The 12,056-nt window shown below is 38.2% G+C and overlaps 1 protein-coding gene across 4 annotated transcripts in view; it reads left to right on the plus strand.

Moving 5' to 3' along the window:
* Nucleotides 1–12,056, plus strand: part of RORA (RAR related orphan receptor A) — a 414,152-nt gene that overhangs the window by 252,023 nt on the left and 150,073 nt on the right. The gene's annotated exons all lie outside the window — the stretch shown is intronic.

Here is a 12,056-nt window from a genome sequence, read left to right on the forward strand (position 1 = left end):
AGAACTCTGGATTACATTGGTTTCCGCAAAATGTACTCGTTGGTAATTGTTTCATACCGAAGGAACAAACTCCTGTGAGATCTATCAGTGTAGCTTAGTGGTGCAGTATGCATGTTTGTGGTAGGCATCCCTTGCTGGAGGCTATATTTGAGCTCTCTGTCAATAGTCTCCACAACAGAAACTCGTATTGACTCTTAGATTAAACTGGAGTCTCTATATTTCTGAGCTCAAATTCCAGAATGTCTAAGAGTGATGTGACATTCCAGGTGTGCTTTTGTTAGACTGTGTTAACTGTTTCTGTTCTAATACTTTTAAAGCCATTATCTGTCAACACCTACATTCTATTAACAAGATGTACAGTATATTTGTGTATTTGGTGCATGAGAGATGGCACTTCAAGTCAGGCTCCTCCAAACTGTATTAAAAGAATGCATAGAGATGAGCCTCTGCAATTTGCGCCCTGCTTATTCTCCCTTTATTTCTGGGGAAATTAAATGCCTGTCTGCTCCTGCAAAGGAAAGTAGCCTTTACAAAAAGATTCTTAGTCCTTACCAGGATGAGTAGCAATGGACAAATATTTTCTGAGTTAGTTTTATACAGATTTTTCTTCAGGGTGGGTTGATGGGATGTGTGTGGATTCTTGATGGTCACTAGTTTAGTAGAGTGGATTAAACTACTGTTCTATACAATGCTATAGTTCTATACCATAGTTTTAGCCCCTACCTGAAACTAAGAGCATTTATTAAATTAACAGGTATGAACTGACAATAATCTTTACGTGGACTGCAGCTCATGAGGTTAAATGAGCTTCAAACTTAATTTATTGTTCTTTATAATTTACTGAAATGCTGTTTAAGGTAAGCATTTTTTAGTCAAACTGACACAATTCATGTTTAATTCAGATAAAAGAGGAGTTGACTTTTTAAATCTACATTCTCATGCAAAAGAATCAAACTCAGCAAAGTCATAAGAATTAGTTATAAAATTCTATTCCATTTTTCATTTCAGTGTTGCCACAGTGAATAAGGTTTGAAAGGGTAGGGAGTAGCGCTCAATTCAGTGAAGTGTGACAATTCTTCCATGTCAGTGATTTCAAGCCTAAAGGGGGTGACATCCCGTAAGCACATTCATCCATTTGTGTTTATTAAATTAAAGCCTATGTGAATTTGCAACAACAGACTGTTCATTAACAGGCAAAGAGACTATTGCTTTTCTCTTGGGACTGGTTTGGCTTTTATCCATTGATCCATTCTTACATTGACATAAATATTAGGGTTGGGGTTTTTTTGGTTTTCTCCTGTAAAAGATGAGACAATAAACAGCAGTGAATGATTTTGTGCTGGTTATTCTTTTATCTACTATATACCATAACTAGCAAAATGAGTTATAAAGTATAAAAAAATAAATAGTACATAATGCACTACCTTGAGGGAAAAAATAACCTGTTTTTTTCATCTCTTCACTAGCATTGTGCAATAGTTTGCTTGATATGCAGGTGTTGTGGAAGAAAATACATGTATTATATAAACAGTAATGAAACAACTTCATGTGAATATCGAACAGTAATCTTTAACATATTTCAATAACACCTAAAGATGGCTAGGCAAAAGCAACAAAGTCTTTGTTGTGCAGTGCCCTGAACAGAGAGAGATGAAAATACCAGCTGTACCTCAAAGTTAATGCTCTCTAGGAAGCTAAATATCAGACAAAGGGAGAGAATATATCTAAGTTACACTTTTGAAAGCTCTCCAGTTCCTTTCTCCCTCTTTTAACAGTAATGCATATTTCAAATATTTGGAAAATATCTGTGTTATGACATTATCTGACTGCCTCTGTCCAACAGGACAGGGAATTACAGGGAAAGAATTAAAGTCTTTCTGACCAGCTGATGAAGTTTGTGGGGAAGTATAGAAAGGAGGAAGTATTCATGTTTTTGCAAGAGGCAATGAACAGTTTTTTCAGAACATGGTTTTAGGTATGGAGGTCCCAAAGACCAGATACTTTACTTGAGCAGAGAATACAAAATAAGTGAAAGATGTGGGTATAAATTGAGGGATACAGAAAGCTCTGTTTATTCAGGGTGAAAAAAAAAAATCTTGAGTGTAGCAGAGGTAGGAGAGAAGCAAAGATAGGTTTAGGAATATAAATTTTGTGTTGGTAATAAAACAATGAATCCAAAGAGAGAGAAAAAAAAGTGACAGCAATCGTGCATGAGAGGTGGTTTGGTTTTTTTTAGGGCATTGGAAGTACCGCTTGGAACTGGCTCATGCTGAAGAGCAGGTGTGGTAGTCTGTATGGGAGGGTCAGATAGAAATCAGTTTTTCACTGTGGTAAAAAACGAATACAACATGGATACAGCATGGTAATGGGTTGATTATTGAAGTTGAAGCTGCTGAGAATGGGTGTGTGGGATTATATGACGGTATAGCCAGCAATGAGTCAGAGAAGAAGGCAGAGCCAACAGAAAACAAAAGCCACATGAAAAAAAGGGTGCGTCAAGCTATGGAAGGCATAGTTTGGTCAAGTTAATGGGGCTTCCTGGCTGCGGTTAGCATTAGAGGACCTTCTGGGTAGTTTAATGTAAAGTGAAAAAACACCAAAAGCCCATCAACATGAGTAAACATTTCTGTTAGCTGTGAAACTAGAAAATCTAAAGCGTGGTATATTCTTTAAAGACCAACCCGAGAGAGCATGGGATTGAGAATTCAGTCTGGATGAACTGAACTGAGTACTCTCAAACTAAACATTAACCTTTTTCTAAGTCCTTTTTTTTTAAGCACAGATAAGAAAACGTTTCTGTTTTAAATCTGAATATATGTACTTTCTAGTTAAAATACAAATTGAACTAAGATATGTGTTGGAGAAGAAGGGTCTGATGTACAGTAGGATTTGTCAGATTATGTCTACGCATCCTTCCTGGGTTTTGGCAGTAAGTAGAAGTTAAAGTATTAAAGCAGTTTGAAAAACATCAAATTCTGCTCCCCAAATATGGAATGAAATAAACACAGAAAATTGTCTTGATACGAGATGCCTCTTAATTGTAACTTCTGTGCTGCTCAACTATAGCCATTCCTAAACATGAAGTTGGGAGCCTTGAAATCTGCAAGTTCCACTTTTGTAAAATGGTATTTCCGACTACTTTTCACAAGCTTTCTGTTTTTTTTCCCCCTCCTGTCGTGTGAGGGGAGGTCACAAATGGTGCTCAACATATACCAGGGTCCTGTCTTAGATGTACACAAGATCTGAGTCACTCTCTGAAGGTGCCTGAGTCTCATTGATTGTAGATGCAGCCATGAGTGACTGATTCAGGTTTGAAATGTCTGACGCGCTGTAGGGGGGTGCCTGCAGCTCTCTGTTGAATGGTGCAGGGAACTTAAAAAATTATCTGATGTGAGTACCTTGGTTAGGTGCCTGGTGTTTGGGAGAGACTGGGTGTATAAATGTGGACTGTCTCTCCTTTATTGTGTGAGTCAAAGCCAATGTATTCTGGCACTACTTTGTTTGTGCAGCCTTTTATGCTATTAACTATTAGGCTAAAGTCAGTAGGCTCTGTAGCGAGCGAGATGGAGCACAGAGCCCATGCACATATCCTGTGAGCTGTTTAGATGGAAGCTCATATGCTGAGACATGGGAATTTCCAGGTGAGCGAATGATTCGTAGCAGTTTTTTCAGTCTGAATGAAAGAGGTAGCATAAACCTCGCATTGAAGCCTGGCTGGCTGTTGATGATGAGCAGATAGTGAAGCTTAGCTTTTTGCATGTTAAGAAAATTGTAGAACATATCCTATTACAAAGAAGTTCTTGGATTTAATAAAAATGAGCACCTTCAGTACACAAAAGCTGTGAGCAAGAGTAACTGTTGACAAGATCCAAGTGGCTGGTGTCAGGATTGAGATTTCTGAGGCCTTGAACTTTACCTGTCAGCCCTCAGCCTTTTTCCCAAACAGCCTTGCTGAGTTACCTGTCCTGAGTTTTGTTACAAGCTTGACATGGAGTAGGTACAGAACAGGGGCCTCACTCTAAGGAGACCAATCGCGTTTCTGTCATTTAGTGATCTCTCTTCATTGTTTGACTGGAATGAGTCATGGAGCAAGAAATCGTAACTTTATTCTTCTTTAATATTCATGTGACCTCCTTTCATGAAATCTGGAGGGGGAGGGACTTTGCATTTGAGGTGATGATGATGTGCATCCTCATTCTTCAGAGGTAAGCTTGGCTTTCCAGTGCCATTATTAGTTAATTGTTTTGCAAGTGACACATCTTTGTACGTGTGCCCTAATGCTGTGTATTAAACCCTATAGTTATTCGTGTTTTTGGCTGCTCTGTAACTGTGTGTCTTATTTCTTAATTACAAACGTTAATGCCAGTTTGTGTGATGCTTATTTATAAGCTGTAATAAGAATACCTTTCTTCATGGCTGTTTTTTTAATGCCTTGTATTTGCATGATTGGCAATGACTTTATTTGATGTATGGATTGCAAAAATAAAATAAACAAGATGATTTTGCAATCATTTCTACTGCTAACTCACTAAGCAGTGTTGACAGTGTTGTGTGGAGAAAAAAAAGGCTTTCTTAATAACTTCTCCAGACTCGTAATAAGCAGAGACCTTAGGATATTAGAGCTAAGGAAGTCAATATTTGATTGTCCTTACTGGCTTTTTGAAGCATTAAAGGTATTGGTTCGGCTGTTAAAGGGCCTTTTTACAAAATGGAATTTGGGTTCACATTGTGGACCTCCCATAAGGCTTTAGAAAAGCTTGGATATGGGAGTTTTGATTTAAGTGTATTCATAGAGCACAGTTTCACATGAGAAGAGGGAGAACTGTGTGGCTTAAAGAGAGAACTAGGGATGCCTGAGGTGTTGAAGGACATGCAACAAGGAAGTCTAGTATAAATAAATCAGTTTAGGTATTAGTGATATTTGAGAAAGCACAGTTTTTTTTTACAGGTCAGAAAAGCTTTTGGGGACCCTCACAACCTGGTCCCTTATAGAAGCTTTTGATGTGGGTCAAACATGAATGTTTATTGTTTGGGAAAAAATGGCAAAATAGGGAAAGGAGAAAAGAGAATATGCGAAATAAATACATTTCAGTTTATCCATTTTTTCTCATTTCTTTCCAAGAAGCTGAGGCTTTGCAGCTACTGCTTAGAAATAATAACACACAACTTGAAATAAAGAAAAGGGGGGGGGGGGGTAATTCTGGAAGTGTTTGTGTTGCCGTTCAATAGCTGGCTGTTTTTCATCCTAGTGCCTGTAGTAAGGGGTACTTCTACCCAGTCAAACCATGAAAACAAAATTGATGCTGTGTCAGCATCTTGGCTGCAAATAAAACTCAAAACAGATTAAAGGACATGCTAGGAATACAGAATAAGGTTAGCAATAATGCTTCAGCTGTGACTTCTTCAGGCTGTGGAAATAATAGAGCATAATTTAGTAGAAGAGGAAGTAGGGAGTCAGCAGGCACACACACACAAAAAATGAAAGGAGCAAGAAAAATGAAGGGAAGTGGAAATAGATGTAGGGGAAGTTTGGCAAGTCTTGTCAGTGGTAAATTATTACACTGGCTGCACGGAAGGACCAGAAGGGATTTAAAGAAGTGCCACAAGTAGTACTCACATAAATAGGGCAGTGATTGATCTTTGTTAGAGAGCTGCACTGAAAGTCCCCCAAAAGATACCAAATATACGTAGAAGCTGAGTGTATTTGTTAGCAGCTTTCAAATGAGCCCAATGAACAGTGCAGGCAAGTTATTTACAAATTGACCTTTACTTCTGTGAATACCTAGGAAAAAAAGAGGCCTGCAGTCCCTCATGGAATCACATGCTCCCTTTGCAGCAAAGGTCTGTTTGTTAGTTTTGTCACTGACATGTAAAAATACTTGGTAATGCTAAGAATTAACTTTACTTATTCAGTTAAATTGTGCTTTTTTTTTCTTTTTGTTTGATATATTAAAGATACTTTTTTCAGTGTGACCCTCCTCAGTACTGGGGGAGGGTGCCTGGTAAAAAAGCACAGCAATGTATATAGTGTGGAAGTGCTGGTTTCCGTCTGTCATAGACCTTGTTTCTACATATTAGGCGAGATTTGAACCCATTATTTCAATCAATTTTTTCAGAAAGGTGCTGTGAAAGTATTCAGCACGGTATAGGAGCTTGGAACAACTCTTGATTCCAAATGAAGCACAGTTAAGATTTTCAGTGGCTTTTCTCTTTGCACTTGCCTGCTCAGTATTCAGACATCTTGTGAACTGAAAGCACCAAACTTAGTACGGTAGATGAGCACATCTTTGGCTTTGTGGTACTTGTTGAAATGCCGTAACAAAGAATGAAGCTGAAAAAACTTAAGTGGAACAGAATGATGACAACTCCACTGCTTTGAAAAACTGTTACTGCAAGTCTGGGTTCTTATTGTCTTTCTTCACTATCATATCTGTGCTTTTCTAATACATATATTTCACTGAGACCAAAACAAGTACTTGAGCATCCTTCCTCTGTTAAGAGCAGTGTGGAGATGTGAATTTTTTAACAACAGATTATCTCTTATTAAGACAAAAGGAAGTTGAACCACATATTCAAGAAGCTTTAAAGATAAGGCACTTTATCCAAAGCCCTACCCTTTCTTCTTTCCATTATCCAGGTTTCCTGTCTGGGGAACATTTAGCACTTTAATTCTAGTCCTGCCAGTAGCGAAATAGGGAAGACAGCAAATTGAAAGAGAGGTGTAAATTCAACCTTCAAACAATGTAATCTCACAGCAACCATCATGTTAAGTTTAGAAAACCTAAAATCAGTGAGAAGCCTGGTGGGAGCACTGACATTTCTGAATAGGGTTCAGTCTGTGAGGAGCAGAGTCTTGCAATCTATTAAACAACATGTTACAATAGTCAAGTCTAGATATCACAAAGGAAGGGATTAATGTACACACATCCACACAGGAATCTTTGATGCTTTCAAATGCTCCTCATCATCTGAAAACCAGTCAGCAGGCATCGCCTACATATTTCACAGCAGTCCACCTATCTGGGCATTTCAGTATGACAGCAGGAAGCCTTTTGATATGATAGTGAGACATTTCAGTGTAGCTTGCATTCAAAGTGGTGCACTGCATATCAGTGGTGGTGTGGGTTTTTTAATATATGTATATAGAGAAAATATATGTACATACAGACACTGAGCTGACCAAGCCAATGCTAGCTAATTTAGGATCAGATTTTGTACTTCGATGTCATGAGTAAATAATGTGGCTAAAACTTCTGTAGCTTCTTGTATAATAATACTCTTCCAGCAATAACTGTGTAATAGAGAGAGGAATTGATATGTTCACAGGTAGTAACAACTAAAAAACCTACAAAAACACTTAAGATACCCAAAAGTCTGATAGTGTAACTGCTCTCCAACTTATTTTATCATTTGGAGGGTTTTTTTGGTGGTATTTCAAAGGAAGATTGATTAATTTTCTAGATGCAATTTATTTTGGGGTAGAAAAAAATTTAAACTTGGATTGTCTACCCAGTGTCCATTACTAGTGTGAGGAATAGCAAGCTAAATTGCCCTTTTGTTTGATTTTCATGAGTACAAAGTAAGAAATAAAGAATGCTATCCCAGCTGCACGAGCTAAGATAAACAGTGTCCAAAATATCATTACAAAAATAGTTTGCCCTATAAAGTTGTTAATACAGTTTTTCAAATGCCGGGTAAAGTAGAAGGTAAAGTAGATTTAATTTCATCTTTGTTCTACTGTTGCCCATTAAGAAACTTTCACCCCTTTTGCAGCAGCAGTAGTGTAGAAAATTGAATGCATGCCTGCCCAAATTCAGTGTGTTATTATTATTTGATTCTTTTATACTCTTTCCTGAGCATTAATTTTTTTCAAACATGAAAGAATAAGAAAATTCCAATGAGTAAGGTTTTTCTTTTATGTAATGCAAACACATGTTGGTCCTTAAATGTGAGATATGACATTGATCCAAATCCATCCAAGTAATGATTAACTGACAATTCTCCTACACTGTTTGATTGGCATATTGCTGGGAAATCTTTAAATACATGTGACAAGAGAAATCTTTCTTGATCCCCTTTCGTGATGACTTTGATCCTGTGATAGAGGAAACCCTGTTGGTTTCTATGCATGTAACCTACTGATACCATGAGTACAACAGTCTGTCATCATGTGGTTCTGTTAGTTCATGTAGTAATGCTACTTCATTAGTAAAATATAAAATACTAAATGTAAAATGGGAATTGTCAAAGTGTAAGAATGTGAAAAGTAAAATATCCTGTTTTAAAGATCATGAAATAGAAAAACAGGAGAGAGAAAAATTGGAGGTGGAAGTGTAGCAGAAAGTGATGCTGGCAAATACAATGTGATTGGAAGTAAAGAGGTTGTTTACTTCAGAGAATGAGCTACTGCAGGGCTGTGTTGACTGAATGACTGTCCCTGTATGCAGTATAAGTAAATGAATTAATAATCAAGGGAAAGTCTTTTAAAACTGTTTCAGATGATAGCGTTAAGTGGATTTGGTCTGTTCTAGCCAGTGCAGTCTGGTCTCTTAATTAGGTTTCTATTCTTACAGTGAGGGATATGACCTTCTCAGCCTGGGGAGCAAGATGATTTCCATACTCCTTAATTTCTTAGGAGTTATGCGTGTGTTGCCACAGATAACTCTCACAAACAGTGAAGAAAGTTTAAGTGGTTGAGAGACCTGCTTAACTCCGTGCAGGCTTTATTACCACTTGTTTGCCTGTGGAGTTCTTCTCCACCCTGTACATCTTTTTCAATGCATGTGTTATTTCTTTCAGTTGGGCTTGGTGGTAACTCACGAGGAGCCTCTGCACTTGCATCTATCTTCTGCATTTCTTAATTTCTTTTGGAAATACTCTATTCTCTCACCTTATTAATGTTAAAACAAAATTTTTTTTATTTTTTTTTTTATTGCTAAAGGCAGCAGAATAGCGAACTTCTTGGTGGAGTACTATGTCTTCCCCAGCGAGTGAAAGCTAAATTAGTTCTGAGGTGCTTTCACTCAGTGGAAGCATAATGAGAGACACCAGCCACCTCTTCATTAATAACATGCAAGTCACATTGGGAGCAGCATACAAAGCCTGCTGCGAGAGCAGTACCACCAGCAGGAGCAGGTAGGAAGCAAAAACGAGGCTTAAGGAAAAGGATACACAGGTGGAGATCAGGACTATAATGTTATAGGGTGCGAAGTCATTTCTGCCTGATAAGAAAGAGTGACTCAGCCTGGCTGGAAGGGCAAAATTGGTGCTAGCTTTTAAATCACAATTACTGTGACATTACAACAGTACCGCTACAGCTCAAGAAGAATTGGCAACAATTTTGTGTACAGGCTTAACTTTTTCTAAATGCCTGTTTATTTGTATTACCTATTCACATCTTAGCAAGTGTATTATTCCTTTAATAAAACTTGGATGGTTCTGAGTTCTGCAGTCTTGGTCCAGAGGTATGTGTGTGATACTGCTGTATGTGCCAAACACGAGGCGCTGGAAAAACCTGAGCATGATTACTGTGATGACGGGATTCCCATGGTATTTTTGCTTCCTCACTATCCTGAATTCTTCCTTAGATGGGGTTGAGTTCTTCCTATTAGGGGCTGAGTTCTGCTCAGCTGCCAGGTTAGAGCACAGGCAGTTGGTTCCTGCACTTCCTTCTTTCCACGTCTCCAAAACAGACAAGCAGCAGAGTAAAAATCTCTTTATAACCACAGCTGTAATATTAATATTCAGGCTTGCGTGTTAAACCTTAAGGAGCTATGGACATGGCTAGGTTAATCATGATTTCCTGCTAAACTACTAGAGGAAAAACAGAAGAGGACAAAGCGCTCCTGTTTGTGCAAGTGCAGGAATAAACCTTATATTCTACTGGTCCTCCTGAGACATCTGTTGGCATCAGCCAGCAGGAAGTCTCATGGCTACTTTTCCATGGAAAAATGACTGCATTAGATCTGTGAAGGAAAGAGTTAACTGGTTCAGTTTGCAGATGCAGACTGTGCTATAGGAGAGTACCTTTTACTTCTGTTTTTTCTTCTCTCCAAAGATATTTCTGAATGTCATCAATCTTCAAACTCTGCAAGTGGTCCCAAGATTTCTCTGACTTGTGTTAGCTTTGTTACGTAGGTTTGCAAAACTGGGTAAATTTGGGAGAGAGCTGTTCTTCAGATTCTGCAATCCAGAAACTCAGCTATTTTGCTCAAAGTCAGATGCATCAAAATGACAGCTATTGCCACAGTTGATGTGGGTTATTTGTTGCTGGGTATATTTTTCTGAACCATTCTTTGGTCTTTCTGAAGGTTAACATACTTAAAACATAAGCAGAGACCACAACTGAATAAAACTTCTGAGCATACAGTTAAGCATGGCTGTATCCTTCAAGAATCAGATAGTCACAATTCTAATTGGCAAAACAGCATCTTTGTATAATTATTTCAGAAAATGTTGTTCATGTCTAGCAGAGAAGAAATAGAAGTGGTTTATACTACTTTAATTATTGTCCTTCTGGAGACATAATCTTGGGTCACCTGTTAGAGAAGTTGCAGAGACTAAGGAATGAAGTTACCTTTATTATAAATTGCAAAAGCATCAGATGAAATGACATTCGATAGATTAATTTAGCTCCTACTGTCTGAGGAAAAAACTGCACGGTTCTTTGCTTTGGCTAGTACATAGACACAGTAAGGGAGCGGCGTTGCCTGTCTGCTCAGGCAAACCCCAGTCTAAGTCAACAGAGATTTGTCTTAGGTGTCATCGGCGTATAGGAGCAAATCCCATGAAAGGGCAAATTGCTGAGCAGCTGATTTATACTGTAATTCTGCTTTGTTTCTATTAAAAATACTCTTAAAATTGTAAGTCTACTAAAATAATGCTCTCTCTTTGGTATTACATGCCATCCTTAGCCCTCCTGTAGTTGAAAGAAGTTTGAGTTGTATATTTCAGGTATGTAAGTAATTGGTTTATAAAATCTCTGCCTCTTCCAGCCCCGTGTCCAAATTATGCCAGTCATACGCTACTTTTGGTGCTGTCTGTGGTATTTGATAAAAAGCTTTCAAATTATGGAAGTACTAGTATGTATTTTATGATTTCTGCATTTTCTAATGGCTTAAGAAGACATTACAGACATATAGTGGGCATTACAGCACAGTGCCCTCAGCTGTCACTTTGAAGTACTGTCATCCTTCTTAAATACTTAGGAGTCTGAGGCTGAAGTTTCTCCTACACAGAAATGCAGAACAAGAGTAGAACTTGGCATTGCCTTCTGCTTATGAATCAGAGTTAATTTACAGTGTTGTAGCTGATTACTAAATGCAGGCTGAAGAGTTTGTAAAGAGTAAGTCTTGAATGCAAGCCTAATGAAAGTGCTGCGCAAGTTACCTTGTTGAAATATCTGGCATTTTAGTTAAGTTCATCCACCCATAGGACCCTACAGCCTTTTTTAATACAATCTGTTTTTCTCCTTTCCCCTGTCCCTGCCTTGTCAAAAAACAACCACCACCAAAAAAAGATGGGAGTATGATCTCTGCTTCACTTTGTAGTAGCAGTAGTGATGGTGCTTTGGGCTGGTAGATCTTTGTGTATTCCTCAAGTCGTTTTCACAACTGTTTACATTAACTCTTCGGTCCATAATAAAGGAATATAAGTAGCCATGCAAAAATGGCCTTTCTGCCTGATTTCTTGCTTTTTGTCTTCAGCAACTGTTTGTTGTGGATGTCATGACTATTGTCATAGTTTAGATTCTAGATCTGGGCTTTACATATAAAGAAATGAGTCCTGAAAGCTTCTTAAGTCCTAACTGCATCAGTATCAGCCAGCTGTAGCCAGTACTGCAGAGGATTCTTCTGCCTGTCTAATAGCTTTTGGTATTGGTATCTTGACTATAAGGTGCACAGGCATAGGCAGAGAGTAGATTTCCAGAATTTTAGGTATTTTTATTTCTGAACTATGAATTGCTTGGCACTGCTCAGCTATCCAGCAATACAGGCATGAAAAAATCATGTGTTCTGTTGTGGAAGCCTTGGTGACAGATCAGTCTATATAGCGTC

The sequence above is a fragment of the Anser cygnoides genome, chromosome 11 (assembly GCF_040182565.1).
Source record: "Anser cygnoides isolate HZ-2024a breed goose chromosome 11, Taihu_goose_T2T_genome, whole genome shotgun sequence".
Classification (NCBI taxonomy): domain Eukaryota; kingdom Metazoa; phylum Chordata; class Aves; order Anseriformes; family Anatidae; genus Anser; species Anser cygnoides.